Genomic DNA, 19,389 nt, shown 5'->3' with positions numbered 1-19,389 from the left:
AATATTACAAAAGGATAGCGCAGTAGTGATGATTTATTACGAGCAAGGTATGGGATTGATTTGTCATTGCGGTACCTACAGTATTAGTAAGTATTTGCTACATATTTTATTTCACTTACTTTGAAGAGAGCTCCTTTACAATGATATATGACTCCGGGCAAATATCTGAAACAATAAAATTTTATATTAGACAGTGAAGTAAAATATTCATGCGAAATCTGCCCATGGATTTATTCTGTACACTACATCGACCATCTTTAAAAAAATTCGTATTTATGCTAAGCTTTGCAGTCAATAAAGCATTTGTGCTTATGTGTGGTATTGGATACCTATTAAGGTTTATCTTATACGTACTTAATATACCTACATCCAGAACAAGACTAAAGGCTTTAAGTTTCAACAACCGGATGATATAAATCGCTAAAGTAATATCATTCTTAGAACAAATTGGCGGTTGAATATAAAACTAAACCAATTACAAGTTTTCCAATATGCCCGGCAAATTATACCAATGTTAAACTCGCAATAGCCGCTTCACACGGCTTCTTGCAGACTTCTCCTCAAATTGAAGTTTGGAGTGTTCGCGACGCACTCGGCCTGATTTATACACACACAGACAAACACAAAGAAGATACATTCCTATATGTATGTGTAGAGAAAAGCATTTTAAGTCAACTGTTTTGCGGTGCGTGACTTTAAACTCGTACTTTATTTTCTTTCGACCGTCTGGGTGTTTTAATTCCGTTCTTGTTGGATGATACGTTGTATGGTTTAATGGCTTGTATGTACGTTTATAGTGTGACTCTGTTTTTAAGACTGAGTAAGTTGCTTTTATTTAGTTGCTAAACTTAAGTGGTGCAAAGCAAATATCCTTGAGTTTTTATGTTATGTTACCAAATCCCAAGTCAAGATTTAAAACAATAAATCTGTACCGGGCCGCTGCAGTTTTGTGTGCTTTGCAATCACGGCGCTATTCTAGTTACATAATTCCCTTTTGCGGTGCACAACGAAAAGCTGCGCTTAAAAACTCCATTACTGGGCGGCATTCGTTTCGCCATGACACAATACGCGTTAACCGACAAAATGAGAGCGTCGTAGCTAGTTACGGAAATAAAAGCTGTTATTATGAATCGCAGCGATGGTGCGCGGTCGGCGGCGGCGCGGGCGCGGGCGGGGCCAGGTAAACACTGTTATTTGCATTACACGCCCCGGTCCTTGGCTAGGATTTGTGACATCCGCCGGTAAGCTCAGCGAGCGCTCTCCCGCGGCAACTCTAATTATTGTTGAATTCATTACCTACAGAAACGGCGACATGTACAAGATTGGATTTTGTGCAAATATCTTTACAGGGTACATTACCTTTCCTCAGTATGCGATTGCTATCTTATTGCTGAGTGTAATAGTTGGTTAGCGAAGCGGACTGTACGCGCGGCGGTGAGATACTCTACCGTAAGAGGAAAACTTGTGCATTCACATTTGTTTCCTAATTAACGTCATGAAACGGGTGGCTGACTTTTATTTTAATACTTAAAGATTCATTAGACTAAAATAAATAAATTAAAAAAACGACCAAACGGGTGTTAATAAGTAAAAGTCTGTGAATGTGACTAATAAGAGCCAGTGAGGCTCAGGAGAGTCAAAGCAAGCTTGTTGAGCGCGGGGGCGGGCGCAAGTTTGCAAGTTTCACGCTTGCGGCGGTTACGTGTAGCGCGTCTTTTTACAGAACGTCTGAAATGGCGAGCGGGCGGAATTCAAAAGCTTGAGCTGGTTCCGTGCCGGCGCGACAGGTCGGAGACAAAGACCCTACACATCCACAAAAGCGTTGCGAGCAATTGAATTTTCAGGAATATTTTCATATTTTCTTTGTGACAAGGTGTTATCAATATGGTAAAGCGGAACCTTACTTTAAGAATCAACAAGTAAACAGAACATAGCGACAATGTAGGTATGCTTGCTGTAAAGCAGAATCACCTACAGTAGGAGCTAGTTGGTATGTATCTCTTGTGACCTATGGCTCGAGATAGGGGGATCACCGCTGAGCTAGCGTCGCCCAGACAACAATAGAGAAACTTTACACGACACGCTGAACATGAGGAATTGGCTTTTGCTACGGTTAGCATTTATGGTTGTAATGATGAAGCAGAGCTTTACGAATTGATAACCGTTAACAGAAAAGTAAACGACAATGACATTGAAATATGGCCTTAGACAAAATGTTCAATCAAATGGTAATATGAATAGGTAGTGGAAGCTTTCCGGGTTACTTACGAACAATGAAAGAACAATTCTTTGATTTGAAGTATTAATTAAAGTTATCTATTGTTCCACTAAGTTAAACCACCCACGGTAGAACTTACTGGTGTTGTTTTTAAGTATAATGAAGCTTAGAGCTTAATTTTAAGACAAACAAGATAAATATTAATGCTTACAAAGTTACGGGTGCAACTTTAGTAGTGTTAATCAAACAAAATTTTCAAAGAACATGTTACGAAATACTTGCTTAATATGCAAGTTAGTTGGTTTATTAGCATAGATGGTCGCAGCGAACTTATACCAACCTATATTTTCAGAAAAAAAAAGAAACTTTAAAACAAGAATTTTATTAGTAAAGTTATATAACGCGCTTTCAAAACTCAATCGAAGTGCGCGGCACGTCGTACGTAAAACTCGACGAAAGTATGACTATGACAAAAGCACGTGCGCACCCGAACCTTCCAAACTTCCCGAAGGACACCGCGACGTTATTTAGGGGCGTTTCTGAAAGGCAAGGTGTGTCGTCTCGAGCCCAAGGGAATTCACTACGCTTTAAAGCTGGTAATTTGATGTGAGTCTTTCGAGATTTTTCCATCTTCCCGGGTCGTTTGGGGAGCGGGCGGATTAGGCCACGCACGGCATGGGCGAGGGCGGCGACGCGCCAGATTAATGTCGCGAGCTTTGCGCCAAATTTAAAATGTCACGTTCCATTTTTCCAGCCAACAGAGCCCGTCAACGGCCCGAGCAGTTAATACTTCCGATTGCACGCATTCCTTACGAAATAATATATGGACATGCGTATGGAATAAACAACATGATTAGATTAGATGCTTCTTGTTTACATACATCACATATAATATATATTTATTTATTGCCATATAGGTTTTTACGGAATAGGTCCTGTTGAATAAAGTTACATATTTCAGCGTTACTTAACAGAATAAGCAATCTTGCAGATGACGACGTGATAAGACTAGAGACTGAAATGCCGTCCTTGAGACAAATAAACAAGAAAAAACTGTCGGAGGTCAATGATTCTTATGTATGTCTGCAGCACACACAGCCACATGTATTATCTAAAGTGTAGTCAACATGGAAACAGGGCGTAGGAAAAAAGGCAAAGTCGTAAAACTGGCGCCCACCAATCGCCAAATAAGGCCGGCGAGGCACCGGCGAGCCGCGCGGCGACGTCCTTGACTCCCGGCCAAATGACATAAGTTGGCCCATGGGCGCGGATTCTTGACTAATCGATAAACAAGACGGAATGGATGAAGAACCCAAACGTTGAATCGCCGCACCCACGCTAAGCTATTAACTTGCCGTCTAATTTGGTCATGATTCCATAAACTGTTTAATGAAACGCAAAAAGCGAAGATAATACTAGCAAGATTAATTTAACTTATGCAGTCCCAAAATCGCAGTTCTTATTGACCTCCTTAAATCACAAGGTACTTACATCTTGAGACCCGTTGAAATTTTATTTATCATATGAGAAATTCATCTTAATTTTATTTTATAATATCTCTCATCATAATACAGGGGCACATAAAGTATGAAACTTTTCCAATTTTCATATTCTGCCAGAAGTCAACATTCACAAAGAGTCGTAATTTTAATAATTTCACATTTATAGTATGTATATGGAGTGCGTGTCCGTGAAAGCCATAAAATGTGCGTGCGGCTGAAAATTGATGCGTAGGGATATGGTGTAAATTTTGGGCTTATTATAGTAGCCTTGAATTTTGATAGGTCTAATGGGTATAGCTTGATACACTCTTCACACGAGCCTACAGTTTGTTATACTTTCTGAAGCATTCATAAAACGCTAACAGTTTAAGAACAAAACAGCTTTTAAAAGTACGCATTCTTCAACATCGTCTCAGTTCGAAGAGACAACGACGACGCAATGTGAGATGCCATGGATAAGTTCGTTACTATCGTTTTAAGCTTGACCGCCGCAATAGTAAAAATAATGAAAACACCGATGCTCAAGATCCTATTTGTCGAAAAGTTTTTAATGTTCGATTACTTACTTAAGTATTATGACGGTACCACAATGTTGCCAAAAGACGGAATTGTATAGCAGCCATTTTGTAGCTACACCGATGCCTAATGAAAAATAGCGTGATCCTAAATACACAGTAAATTGCAGCTTTAATGAAATTCCTTAGGTGTTATGTTGCGTTGCGGCGTAACAAAGTAAGATAACTTGCAACAGGCAAAGCCAATAGCAGGATTAGCATGCAGAGCGGCTGGCCTGGTGTCAAGTTCATTGGCGAGAGCCCACGTAGCCACGTGCTCGCCCCCGTGCACCAAGGTGACTGACTTTACCATACAACATTCATGACGACATGTATGGTGAGTAATTACACGTCTATGTAATGCCATGTCGGCCAATGACTTTTATAATCTCTAATCTTGTTAACCTAATAGGAACTCTCTTGTCTTGTCAGAAATCAAATTTTTTGCAAGTTTATCGTTTCTAAGAAAATAATTTAATCGTTGGTTTAGTGTTTGTTATTTACAAACTATTTTATGCTTTAATCAGAAAAGGAAACTGAGCTTTGCAGTCACAAAAAACCAGTAGAACATTAGTATTCAGTTTGCTTGCTCAAATATAAAGTTAAATTGTTTTAACAGTTTTATAGCCGTAACTAGCTTCCGCCCGCGGCTTCGCACGCGTAGAGTTCGGACATCGAGTTTCCAGAATTTTCTTTGCTATAAACCTCACGGAGCCCAAGACCTTTCCAACGAATGCAAAACCGTGGAAATCGGTTCGTGCATTCTAAGGTTATAGCGTCAGGGAGGAAAACCCGACTTATTTTTATATAATAGATTTTAGAATACGCTTTCAATAGATGAATATTTTCAGAAATTCACAAAAGCGCGATTCAAATTAGTGAGGTGACGATGCAAGCTAGGAGCTGTTTTAGAGCTTTCCCCAGCACCAAATCAATGATTCATCGATCAATAATTGAACAAAGCGCATTAGTGAGGCGATCGCTGAACGTCCACTTCGCCGGTGAGTAAACACTGCGCGGTGAACACGAAGGCGTAATCCGTAGGGCGGCACTTAGCGCGCGCCACAAGCTCCGCACTCTAATTGCACACCAACTAATCTGTTTGCGTTTCTAACGCATCGAATTACCTATTCCGCACTAGATTTTGACAGTCAATTTCGAAAGTACTCAATTAGACGCTTTAAGACTAAAGTAACACTTCGCTTCATAAAAATAATAAGACCAGACGTGCGTGTCGTTACCTGACAGAATTTACAGCGTATAAATTGCAAATGAAATGAAGTTCAGAATTACCATTATCATTCGATGCGCTTGATAACGTCATATTCAAGCGCATTGCGCCCGCGCATCTGCAATCTTCGCGGCTCGGACATTGCACCTATGACATCATCGGTATATGCACTAAAAAAATATGGATCTGGATTGATGTTTTATGAACAAAGTTGGATAGATGTACGGGTTACGTGGTTTTTTTTCAATTGCTTTATAAGTTTTGAATTTATTTAAGACAAGACTACATGATAAGAACAAACCAGATTAACTTTCAGATACCAACAAACAAAAGTCTTTGTTTAAAACGTTTCATCTAACATTGCAAGAAATCTAAAGCTATTATGTAAATACCGTCCCATCGATGCTGAAAATGTAACGGACGATGTTAATCTACCAAAGTCTAATGGAGCGAATAAATATACAAATCATAATACACTGAAGTCTGAAGGAGAAAACCCCAATAACCCGGAATTATCATTGACGACATATACAATACAATTTCTTCAATACAAGGAAAAAGTAAGGGGTACTTGTAAAAGTACAATACGTGCCCTACTTGGCTGAAGGTTCGACGAGTGTTCATATTGTTGATTTCTTCGTGTCGAGTTGAAGGGTTCGTTTCTTGAAAGGTACACATTCGATTTCACATATAGCCAATATTTAATTTAGAATGACACCAAAAGTTTCAGCTAACTCTGAACAGTATAATTGATTACGAATAAACGATTGTACAAAGTACAGATCTTTAATTTTGTACGAACAAGCTGTGCATAGGACTTATTCTTAAATGAGCATCGCATTTGAAGTAGCTAAATATTGAACAAGCGCTTTAAAGCAAAATACTAACAACAGTTCGTTAAAATAATGTAAATATTGCCGTAAGACTGTCTCGGGAAACAAGAGGCTAGTATAACTAGTGTTGATTCACAAACGATTGAATTCGTAGTGCTTCATACTGCCTCGGCGACGGCAGCGTCTTACTCACCAATCTTTTGTTGAATCACACATAAAATAATGGAACATTTATCTAAAATTGCATTTAGAGAGAACAAAGAAATGTTATTTTAAACGGTAGAATGGTGGTCTGTAGTGACTTTTAGGAAATGTATTTTTGAATGCCTACCTTTTATGGATGCCTGTGACCAATAAGCATACTTATTACCACAAAATAGTGGATGCTTTAATACAAAAACTCGACATTATAGAAGACATTTGTTCTATGATGTGATACAGCCAAATGTTTCTTGACGTTAGAATATTGGGTTCAAGGCGGATATTTCTATTTGATGAAGATACATGGGCAATTGTTATGCCATGGCATGAATCCCGTCTGCAAATTTTAAAATGGCATTATGTGTAATGTCGCGTATCGCCTGACAATGTATCTGTAACTATTTATTGATAGAATTATTCCTCAAGTTGCTAAGCTCCCGCACTTAGTACTGATTCTGAATGCGAGGACGAAATTACACGCTGAGTAATCGGGTGAGTCTGCTGTTCGTCTCGCTTGATGATTTCGTTTTATGGGAGCTATTTTTTGTTCATGTTCGAGTGACTGATTTTCTATTTAAGTACCTAAGTAATTTGTATTTGTTTCAATGTACACACGGACAATATTTTAAACACCACATGAGCAACGCTCCATTAAACTTGTTGTATTGTGCAATAAATGAGTTCAATCCGTTTCAAGACGAAAAGATCATAATGTACATACACACCTACAAAGATCCTAAAATAATACAAGGAAAATATTTGAACTGACGAGTTGCATCGCGCATCTCTTGGCCTTCGGCTCACTTATAGCCAAAAGTGTGACTCACGAGGATTATTGCAACATAGTCCGATGTACTGCTATAGACGTCCAGTAAATACAATTATTGTATTTTAGACTGATGTTTTGATCATGACTTATGTATTTGGAAAGAAGGAACTTATAATGAACGAATGCAATTGCCAAGAATACGTTAAACTTTCTCTTGGCATTATAATACATAAGCAAGTGTTTTGAACGGGGAATGACTTTTACATTAGATAAATTAGAGGCAGCTAACAATGGCGACCGCTAACTAGAAAGTGAATCGAGCTGGTGCCGAGAATGGTCTTTCCGATCGTATCGATCTTGGGTTCGTTACCCCGTTCATTATTCTCTCAATCACAATAAGACCATTTTACTTTAAGTCAAGATGTTAATATCTCACTCTATAAAAGTGTGGATCTACCACGCTAATAATATTTAAATGAAATGATTAGGGAAAAATAATGAATTCAAAAGGTGGATCAGATATAAATCTGATCCAACCTTTTACATTTCCCAAAATAAAAGAGGTCAACGTTCACATTCCGGATACTGTCTTTTAATTCAAAGACTTCTTCTTTTATGGCTTTTGCCGCAACATGCAATAAATTAGCCCTTTACGGAAAAATGGACATCTGCTCCTCTGGAAAAAATCCCTCCTTGGAAGTAAAAGGACAAAATTTACGATCCGTGTAACCGTGGGTAGACGGACCTCGCCCACGAGCCGCATGCAAATGGCTCCATTGGAGCGGAGTAGCATGGTGCTACTACCACCAACCAAGATTAAAATCGAAACACCTTGCGACCCCTGGCATGACCACTCAACGCTGAATCCCGCGGCAATCCAATCCTTTCGCGAACCTATATAATTTTGACCGTGTAATCTCTGCGTTCCACAAAAGCCTACATCCTCATCATTTCTTAAATCCAATATGGTATGTAATGTAATTTAGCTTTGCACTTGCCCTTGGATATCATAACAAACCAAAACTACACGAATGCTCTTAACACCCGATTAAGTCATGGAAATAGAAATGTGCATGCACTAAATCTGTTAGTTATTAATACACGGGCGAAGCTTAGTGAATTCGAAATGTTCTAATTTAAATCTAAAACGGCGTTTCTGATTCAACGCGACGAATGATGTCCAAATATACAATTATTCACTGCACCCCACATTAGTGTACCTGTCTCGGTATATTGAAGTTAGACGCGTATTATTTGCTACCAATTCTAAATCCAACGGAATTCAACATAAATGCAAATATTATGTTTTATGATTCACATGGCATATGCGGATAGATACTAAATTAACTTCTCGTTGAATAATAAAATGAAGCAAATCAATAGCAGGAAAATAAACGTTTCGTCGGCTTTTTCCTATTGAGTTAGACAACAATATATAAAACTGAAATAACTTAAGTAATAATGTCCTATGTTTGATATTGCTGTACTAAATATAACTAAGGACGTATAGCTGTTGTAGTCCCGCCCACGCAGCAGACTTTAGGCGCCACTACATGACATAGTTCCTCGTTATACGTAGTCATACAACTTGGATGGCTGTTGCGGATATACTCATCTTAATGTAAATTAGTATTATTCACAGGAAACGCGTTGCCATGCATGCTTCATGAAATTGCTCTAGGTAGGTTCTAAATTACTACATGCCTTGCATATGTAATCTTTACCATCTTATTACAATCGATATTGCTGCCTTGACAAGTGTTGTACGACGTTTACTAGACTAGAACCAAGGAATTCAACTTCACCTTGCAATATAAACCGAGCTGAAATATCAAGTTTCTAAACATGAATCTTTTAGTGCAATGCAAAATAATTACGTTGCAACACATCGTTTGCATTATAACGTGTTTACTGCAGCGGGTTGGAAAATACAAGCCCCTTACACTGTTTTTTGAATGTATAAAAAATATTTTGTTATTTCTGTAATAAAACACAAGAAGGGTTTTTAATGTCCATTACAGTGATTCATCTGAGAAGATAAGTCATGCTTTAATAAATACGGTTGCCATAAAAACGATGGAATTCATGTAACCTGAATATCGAAACTAGGGCATTTCCCTCTTCAATTTCCTATTAATTTTATCCCCAATGCTATTTCAAAGCGGTGTTTAAAACGATCTGATAAACTCAAAACGAGTAAGCCTCGTGGCTTACTTAACGTCAGATGTAGCAATTGTATACTTGTTTTATATCATAGTGTGTATTAGTTTGAAGTGGAAAGTGGAGCAGCATTGCACTTTCTCTTACCAGAAAGCCAAGTGCTGCGCATAAGCCGTGCAAATCACATTGTGCTTCTACCAACAGATAACAATGTGTGACCATCTGACTACTCTTTATCCTTTTAAGCTGTCAAATTATCTAATCAGCAGAACATGACCGAAATTTGTCATGCAGCTAGCGATGGACTTAACAAACGGTGCTAAAACTAATGAATACGTACATCTCAGACACAGTTAGGTTTGACGGCACAAAATGAAAAACAAAAATAAATGTAGAACGAGCGGTATTGTGTGTTTTGAGTTTACTGACATGCAATCAAAAGCGGAGAAGTTAACGCGGTTGCAAAACTACTGCCTTACTTGTTACGTGTCACTGTCCAACCTAAATGTCTGTGTGCAGGGTACTCGTACATGTGCAAATGAAGTAATACTGTGACTACACATCGGGTTACGTAACCGGTATAAATAAACACTGCAAGTTTTAACAAATCGATATTGTACATACTTGTATACAGTCTAGCACGTGACTGCTAAATTAAGCTGAACAAACATGTAAACGCAGTGTCACAGTAGCGATATTACTGTGTTTTTTTCAATAAACTTCATAGTTGCATTTGTAGTAAAAAGTGTAAAAGTACACATGATGTGCATATAATTTGAATTAGTATAAATTTTTAATTATATACACAGCATGTGTACTTTACCATAATAAAATTAATAAATAATTAACGTACAATTAAAAACATTTAATTGGTTTTCCTTTTTAAATAAAATGTTATGTAAGAGTTTTATAACATCGCGGATTAAACAGACGGAGTGTATGAAATGCACAGAGTTGGCGGGCGATTGTGGCCACGAGGCGGGGGCGGCGAAACCGGCGCTCAAACCAGTTTGCGAAAGAGCCCTTCTGTCGAAGTCGGTCGCCATGCCGCCGCACGCCGAGGGCCGGTGCATTAGCCGGGTCATCTGCTTATGCACCGCATTAAAATCACGATTTCATAAGTTTCAACGCAATGCTATGGACTAACCCGTAATAAAGCCGTAAATATACTCAGTACTCATCGTCTCTTGGTTGTGTCGGATTATAGTGGCAAAGCAATCTTTCGTTTGACGGGCCCAGCAACAAATTGCAGCAATGTTCTAAAATAAGATATCTAGATCCGTCTGCATATTTTACAATACAAAAATACACATCCGCAATCTTCTATTATTTACAGAGCTTTATCTGAAATTGCAAACAATGACGTCTGCGGGTCAATGCATAATACAGTCCCAGCAGCGACTCAATGGTTGCCGGGACAAACTTGGAAACATTTCTATGGAAGCATACTAAACCGTACAGAAAGTTATTCAAAGGATGGAACAGGCGGGGAATTTAAGCAATTAACATTTTCTGAAATGTTAGTGCATTATCATTAGTGTACATGTATAGTAGTGTACACAAGAGTATTGCGAGTCCGAATGTGGCAGGCTCATGGCATTATTTCACAACGCAACCAGTTTTGTGCATGCGATGTGGCGCGCAGCAAAGCAGTCTTATTGCTTCATTTGTTATGATGCCGGTGTTTTATGTTGCAGGAAATGAGCTCATACTGTCGGTGAGATGTTTTTCCAGTTTTAATCCGGTATGGTAATAGAAAAATAGAGACATTCAAGCATTCTTCACCACATTGAAAGCGAAATTAAAAATGATAAGCGCTGAAGCTCACCAAAGCTTTTAATTAATTCACATTATTAATAACAGTTCTTTTGTTGCTGGCATAAAGGAAATGGGAGAGAGCTGTTTAATTCCTAAAAACACAAATGTGCATCATTGTATTCCGTGGAATGGAACGCGAGTTAAACTGTTATTAGTCCTTTATTGTTCAATGTCCATTCGTTTTAGATTTATTTCGTCTAGTAAAGGTCTTTTTAATAGGCCATTTTACAATGTCTTAAATCTGAACTATTTTTTCTAGAACCTACATTATTAAATACACTATTCGTCACCTTCATAACGATTTTTCTTTAATTTAACAATAAACACTATCCACAATTATTTAATTATTTCATAAGCTATTTACAACACAAAATTATACTTGATATGCATAAAATCGTTTTAAAAGATAAATGCACTTCCTTGTCACGTGTCTTATAATAAAATCAAAAACTTTATCAAGAACAGATCGCTTGGATATGTCTGAATAACGTCTAGGTACTTTCGAAGTGGTCATTGGCGGACACAGCGTTATAATATCACTGAATCACCTTGCGTGGGTCAAGGTGGTGTGCGAAGTGAATGTAAAATTGTGATTGTTATCTGCACTTATCCAATGTGTCGTTGCAGGCCTGCAGGCTGCAGGGGCGGAGGGGCAGCGATCACTTTCAAATGTACAGGTTTTAATATTCAAATGTGTTTCTATATTCTTCACTGCGATTCATCACGTGACCTTTTTAAAATAGACTGGTACAAAACGGTACACAATGTGGTATTCTAAAAACAAGTTTCAGTATTATGTAAATATTGACCATATAAAATCTGCGTAGGTGTTTGGCATTGAATTTTAAAAGTTGATTTTTTAATCGCAGCTCTTGTCACTGTTTGAATCTTAGCTCAAAGCAAATATCTATTATGTAACAACAGGACAGTCTAGACTCTGAAATGTATGTACATGCAAATGTATGACGGGTAGGATGCTTGATGAATGCAGATGTCTATTAAAGCTCTTTGAACAGTCTAGTGTCACGGTAGCTACAAAATCTCATTACTTGTGTACATAGGTACGCTTTCAAGAAATCTAGATAAGCCGAGTCTCAGATTCACGAGCAAACGACCGCACTCTGCTCGAATAAAGTGACGTAAAGACTGACGCGATCAAGTTAAGCACAAAGCAAGCCACAATCGGAACTGGAGCAATCAAGATACACAAACGCGTACACAGTACACAAACAATGCTTAATTTAACAAACTTCATGAAAGGATACAATGAGTCAGACAAATATTTACTTTTAACTTGTAATTGGGGCCGACGGTTAACACTCATTATAGTTATTTATGTTATACAGTTAAGTAAATAATTTACCCAACTAATTACGAAATCTTCGAAGTAATAAATCAATGTCATTGTGCAAATTTTAAAATGGTACTACAAAATGAAAAGTGGTGCACTATTTGATACAATCAGGACCTGGATTCCTAGAAAGAACCATTAGTAAAGTTATTGTGCTTTTTAAAACTCCCATCATTAAGGTTAGTGCATTAATTTTTTCATCAGATTTGCGGTCGGCCAATACTCTTTACCCCACTTACATCGCTGCAAAGAAATAATAGGTAGAGTGCTTTCCCCAACGACCCCTTGATAGGAAATTGACGATTTTACGTTGCGATATCGCGTTAAAATTAACCCTTCGACGGATATGACTCATTATGCGACTACCAGGAAATGTCATTAAATTTTCACGTTGGCGTTTTATGTTACCCACGCCGCTGGTTTCGCCACTCCATGCATATTTATCAAAATAATGTTGCCGATTGAAAAGCTGCATATAAACACGCACTGAATTGCAGACCGGTACCGGGGTCTGCCGAATTGGATTTTACTGTTGTGGTTTCGACGGTGTACATTTGCACGGCGATCCAAGTTGCATTTCGGAGGGCGTTCGTTGTCCGGTAGTTATTAGCAAACGCACCCTTTGCGAAGGGTTAGAACGAGTTCTGCGAATCGTGCTATGTGCGGCGGTGACTCAGGCTGCGGCGGCGACGGGAAAATACCGATCGCCCACTCGATAACCACTTTCGATACAGCACGATTGCATTACTTGCACAATATCGAATCGAACGACCGGGCCAAATTACTTATTACAATGTTCGTGCGTATAAAAACTTGCCCAATAAAGCTGTTAATGACAAGAAGACTGTCACTTCGAATTTTACTTTTATTATTTCATGTATTTTTATCTGCATTTAGCAGTAAATTAGTAAAGAAAAATTTGAATAGGTACATATGTACAATTATTATGCGATTCTCTATAATGTCTATTGTCTTCCTCATCTGACAACGCTGAAAACTGTCTAGACTCGTGATCAAATAATATACGTAGTCCATTTGTGTTGCTGGTACACAAACTAAGAGTTATGTGGTTTTGTGACAGTAAAAGTGAAATTAGAACTTTCTCTGGCTCGCGAAGCAGGAACAAACTAGCGTCGGTGGTGGCCAGGCCTCGGGAGAATAGCTAGCGGCACACGTCCACGCCAGGTGGCGCGCGATGCCCGCGAATTTACATAATTGGCAGAAAAAAAACGTCAGCATACCATACAACAATTTTTTCATTGTGTGAGAGCTCCCAAGGGTCTGAATAAAACAGAGGCTCGGGATGGACGAGTTGGCGCTAATTTTGCTCGACAGCGAATCGCCGGTCGAGCGATGACACAGTTGCTATACACATTACGTAGGTATTCGTACCTATATGACGAGGGCTTGCATATATTCTTTATTATCCATTTTTTTTTCAATAATATGAATGTGTCTACATTCAACGCATAATAATATGGTGGTACTTGTGTTTATGGGTGAATGTTAGGTCAAGCGAATAGATGCCAGACTAAAGAGCACATGTGTTAGGCAGATGTCGAAGTCAGGGTGACTATGAGACCATTGAGGCGTTCCAAGTGCGCCAATTTGGCTCCAGTTAAATCCAATAACACGACCATCTATTTATAAGAATATTATAATTGATTAATGACATTTGAAGAAATCTGGAACATGTGGTAGGTACCTATATGTATAACTTAATATTGTTTTAAAGACTGTTTTATAATAGGCAGTTGAGGTTCCCGTCTTATAGCAGATTAAGCGGTTAGTTTTCTTGTTTAATAAAAGTGCAGGAAAATGTTTCCTCCTTGCTTTGATTCAAAAAGTCCTTGTTGGTAACGAAGCAAATAGGCGCTCAAGGACTGAATAACAAACTTTTCTCATCCAATTTGTCGCACCTCATACTTTTATTCCCGGGAATGTACCTTTCAGCCTTATTACTCTGCAATATAGACCGAAAAGTAAGAAAATTGCTTGATCCGTAGCATTGTAAAAGTCGCCCGCTCTCGTAAAACTCCCACATATTTCACGACAAATAAACTTCTCATCCTATGAAATTTTCTTCTCGGGAGCAGTTCACTGCAGGTAATATTTCAAAACATGTGTCATTCATAACTTTCGCCTTCGCAATGTCTGTCGATGGAGCTCGGGCGAAAAGGTCTCAATAATAAATTTTTCGTGAGCCCGCTCCGTTATCCCCGCGAGCGAGCCCAGGTACGTTTTACGGCCGCACAAGGGAAAATAAACGAAAAATAAAATAAAAGTCAAAATGGTCGACATAAAACTATTTGCCCGAATATACCACGCACAAGTTCTGAAAACGTGAAAGGATTGAGATTGTTCATGTTGTAACAGTAAATTAGAGTACCGCTTCCTCGAATTTATTATTGTTTAAAATAAAACCTGGCATAACTTACTCATTCTAAGTATAACGCTCTGTCAGTAGCTTCTGAAGGTTCGGTATTTAATTGCTATTTATTATTTGATGCTATAAATATCAACAATTGTAATTTAACAGCCAAAACGCAAATCTTAATTTGATAGCTTATCTCAAAGTTGTAACGGCGTGGTTGGAACTAAGTTAGTGATTTATAGTATCGTTAAAGCATTAGAGAGTTTTATGGTACATACGGACATTACAGCGACAACAATGAGACTGCTACCTCATAAAATACTAAACAACTTTTGTAACTACCCCGTTGTCGTCGGTCGTATGAAATTTCAATCACGTCACAATACGACCACTGGGTTATTACGTACTCTGTTACGGATATAATGTAGCTATTCAAAGATTATTCTAACCATTGTAACATTGGCAATAAGTTACTATTATACGTTACGGACTTCATCAAACTCAAATACAAAGGGGAAGGAAGGAATTGAATATCCACACGCTTTAGTGTTCTGTATGAATTTCTTATCTGATACTTCATGGCTTGGGAACAGAAATCGAACTTGATCATTGGTCAATATACGTATTAACTGATTGATAAATAACACATTTCATGAAGTTAAGCGGCTATCAAACCTGAATATTGCAAAAATTACTTAAATTATTTCAAGAACACGTGTGTAATTTCCAACGAACAGCGTACAGTTAAGTAATTTGTTTAAAGAAAACTTCCCGTAGTTGTAATAATATGCGTTAAACAAGCTCATGTAATATAATAAGGAAAGAGTTTGCGTAATACACATAGTAAGTATATAAATAACTATTAGATAACGATGTCTAGCATATTATTTAATGCAAATGCGGATCGGTATAATACATGATGTATTGTGCAGCAATTATAATTACAATACTAGTGTTCTTGTGTTGAATACTAATCACCTGAGTGTATGGAGCTAGTTGTGTCAATAAACAAAATTAGGTACATTAAGTAACCTAAGCAGGATAGAGGGTGAGTATATGGTATATAGAGAACCATTTTGGTGGGAAGCTGATAAACATACGTAATTACGTATATAGGAAGTTTCTGGGGAGCCAGGAGGAAAATACTGAAATACATTTTAGTTACTGATAAAAATGAGCTGTTAGTCTTGGTTTCTCCACGATGTCCCGTGTTTATAAAGAAAGAAGAGAATGCCATGGTGGTAAAAAGATAGTCACCATAAAAGATCTCATTTAATGTTGATTGCAAAATTGCGGCAACATGTAATGGAGAAAATAGATTTGTTCCGAATTAGGACAGAGAGAAGGGGGCGTTAAGTAGATGCTGTAAACAAAATTTTAGTTACAAATAAATTTCAGCAATAGCGTGTAGTGTCGCGTGATGAAGCGCATTACGGCGTCGGGCACGTCACGGCGAGCTCCGTCGGCCGACCCGCTTCGCACGTGATAAACTGCCTCATATTGCCCACCCGTTTTCCACTTACAAGCACTGTGTCAACACGCATTAACAAACATAAATAACAAATAATACATTCAATTTTAAATCTGGTCGTCAATCGAGCTCACAGTAATAGTACGGCTCCAACTACAGTATGATGCTATTTAAGCCCGGCATTAATCTGTCAGTCCCAAGTCCAAATATAAACTCGAGTATTGTCACTGACATTTATCATTTTTTCGTTAACTGTATCGCGGATTTTGTTATGGTTGAAAATAATATTTAGAACTAGTATTTTGATGGTTTGGAATTTTTTGAAAACTTTAGCTTTAGGAAGTTTAGTAACAAACTTAGTCATGTTCTTTGTATTTGTACTGTTCAAGTTTCAAGTAAGTCCTAAGTCACGTGTGAATTAACTGATTAAAAGCATATGTACTCGATACTTTTGTATCCATAACGCACCAACTTAAATTCATATTTTAAAATCAGTACAAAAGAAACAGACAACCAACTTCTGACGTTGAAAATATTTGTAGCGACTAGACACAGTCAACAACCTTGGCTATAAAAATGTTTTTAACAAACAAAATAGATAACATAAAAAAATGTTAGTATCAAAGTTAAAACCAGCAGAGTTGTTGAAACTGGTGGACTTCAGTAACATTGTAAACGTCGTTTATTATTTTTTTACAGGATATAGAGATTTTTCATGAAATTTATAATTCGTCAATCAATTGTCATACTTACGTTTATTATTTGTATACTTCCTGAATTGTACAAATTGAATGAAGTGTGAACAACGAATCCAAAACTCCACGTTCAATATGCATTGATTCACTTTAGTAAACATTATATAACAGCAATGCGTAAGAAGGGTTGATTTAATTTGATTTCGAATGGGGTTCGTACTTGCGGACTCCACCTCAAACGGCGTCCTCGGAATGAACGTCTGTCTGTTTATCCCATGTCACAACATTTTACGTAATGATTACTGGGACCCGAGTCCCTTCAGAGACAGTAGGTACCATTGTTCTCATTTCACAATTTATTGTAATTTGTACGCGGTTCAGGCTTTTACACGCGCTTTGCCACCCGTGATAATTTGTTTTACTTTTAATTTAACAGGTGCCTGCTAATTGTGTTAATTATCTCCTGATTTATACTAATTGGTGTGTTATTAGAGGAATACGATTATTGTGGAGCTTAACATACAAGTTATCAGTGCTAGTCCATTTGGATTGTGTACGGCATTGCAATTGTGAACTATATGCGACGTTGAATAGTGTCGGTGTCGGAGGGCAGGTCGGAAACTCGCTGGCGCTCCACTGAAAGCAGGCAGACGTCAGCGCGCCGTGAGTGACACGTCCTTCCGCCACAGAGCTTTCTATACGTAGCTACCGCCACTATCCAGTTACGCCATGTTTGCGCTTCAGCCTGTCAAACAACTGTAAAAATCTGCTTCAATCCCGTGCAAACAAAATGTAACCAAGTCAATAGTATTATTCGTTTTTTCTCCTGTGACTCCTTATCCTTATTAAGCGAAATACAATATTATAGCTATATTAGACGTTACCCGTATAAAATGAAAGTCGTGTCGCGAGTCCTACGCTCTAATAAATATGGAGCTCGAATGCGACCCTAATCGGGAAGGCAAAATGGCAACAATGCAAACAGGCGTGGTATCAAATTGTCGAGCATGCAAACACATTAAAGGGCGCCGAGTAAACGATGCTTAATGATTAATATGATTATCTATACGTTGGTGCGTAAAAAAGAAACATGGTGAACGTAAATAAATGAGATATATTTCATTGTTCTTTGTTTTAGGTGGGCCGAGCGGCAGCTGGACGGCGGGAAATGTCGCTTATCTGACGCCGCACCTTTTGTCGGTAGGCGTTGACCCAATTCAAGTGGCACTCTGCCGCGGCAGCGGTGTCAACAGCGTCTTCATTCAGATTTGGAACCGAATTAAACGGTCTGATTGATTGGAATTATAATTATAGTTTGCGAGCGTAGATAATATGAAAAATGGGAAAGAAAGAAAATTCTTGGGATCTACGGAAATAGTGTATTTAGATTAGACTCGATTTTACATATGAGGAGTGTTTCGTTTGTGTATAGAAGAACTCTACACTCGTGAATTGGAGCTTTCCTTGCTTAATTGCACTAAACGCCACGTCAATTTGCGGCAGTAGCCAAAAGGTTGGTATTGTGCGCATTTGCAAACGCTGAGGCACATTCACGCGATTAAAACGGCAAGTTTCTGCCGAGGCCGATCGCCGGCGCGATAGGTCGCGGGGTCAAAAATAGCGAGGGCCGTACCTGGTGCCACCCCGCGCCGTTCAATGTCAACTTTCAATCACGGCGGGCGGAAGGAAGAGGCCGAGCTCGTGGGCTGATGCCGCGCGGGCCCCGCACTCCACCGCAATTATTGCTTTGCCCTTTTTATGGCGACACCGTGCCTCCCTTGTCTCCTCAACGTTTACATTCCGTCAAGTTAAGCCTCTTGCTGTCAAGTGCCGACTGTCAAAGTACTGACACCTACACTATTAACCGCGGTTAACAATAACGGTCCTAACTCCAATGAACAAATTGCGGTCAATGTTGCCACAAATTATTATCCAATTTATTGTTTGGGCCATAATGTTTACACAACTTTATTTCGAAGCTAAAAGCACCAAAAACAGCAATAGTGTTCTAAAAGTTTTAAATTAAGACGACAATAAAATTAATCACAGACTACTTGATAGATTGCTTTTATTGATGTTGTGATTTGAAGTTGAAAATATTAACTGGAAAATAAATAAACCTTTATATTACTTTTTGCTCCAACCTTTTTGCCCTCTTTGTTTACATAGCTGCGAGCAAAGCCTCTCCGTGCCAACAGTCGCTTTGTCAAGC

At 38.4% G+C, this 19,389-nt stretch overlaps 1 protein-coding gene across 5 annotated transcripts in view; it reads right to left on the bottom strand.

Moving 5' to 3' along the window:
- Positions 1 to 19,389, bottom strand: part of Mbl (muscleblind) — a 220,533-nt gene that overhangs the window by 82,996 nt on the left and 118,148 nt on the right. For all 5 annotated transcript variants that reach the window (XM_049852287.2, XM_049852297.2, XM_064035152.1 and 2 more), the window contains one exon: positions 120 to 165. The gene's annotated coding sequence lies outside the window, so the exon portion shown is untranslated. The remainder of the gene's footprint in view (positions 1 to 119; positions 166 to 19,389) is intronic.

This window comes from Helicoverpa armigera, chromosome 6, assembly GCF_030705265.1.
Source record: "Helicoverpa armigera isolate CAAS_96S chromosome 6, ASM3070526v1, whole genome shotgun sequence".
NCBI lineage: Eukaryota > Metazoa > Arthropoda > Insecta > Lepidoptera > Noctuidae > Helicoverpa > Helicoverpa armigera.
Note: the sequence above shows the minus strand (reverse complement) of the source record. Positions and strands in the feature narration are given on the sequence as shown.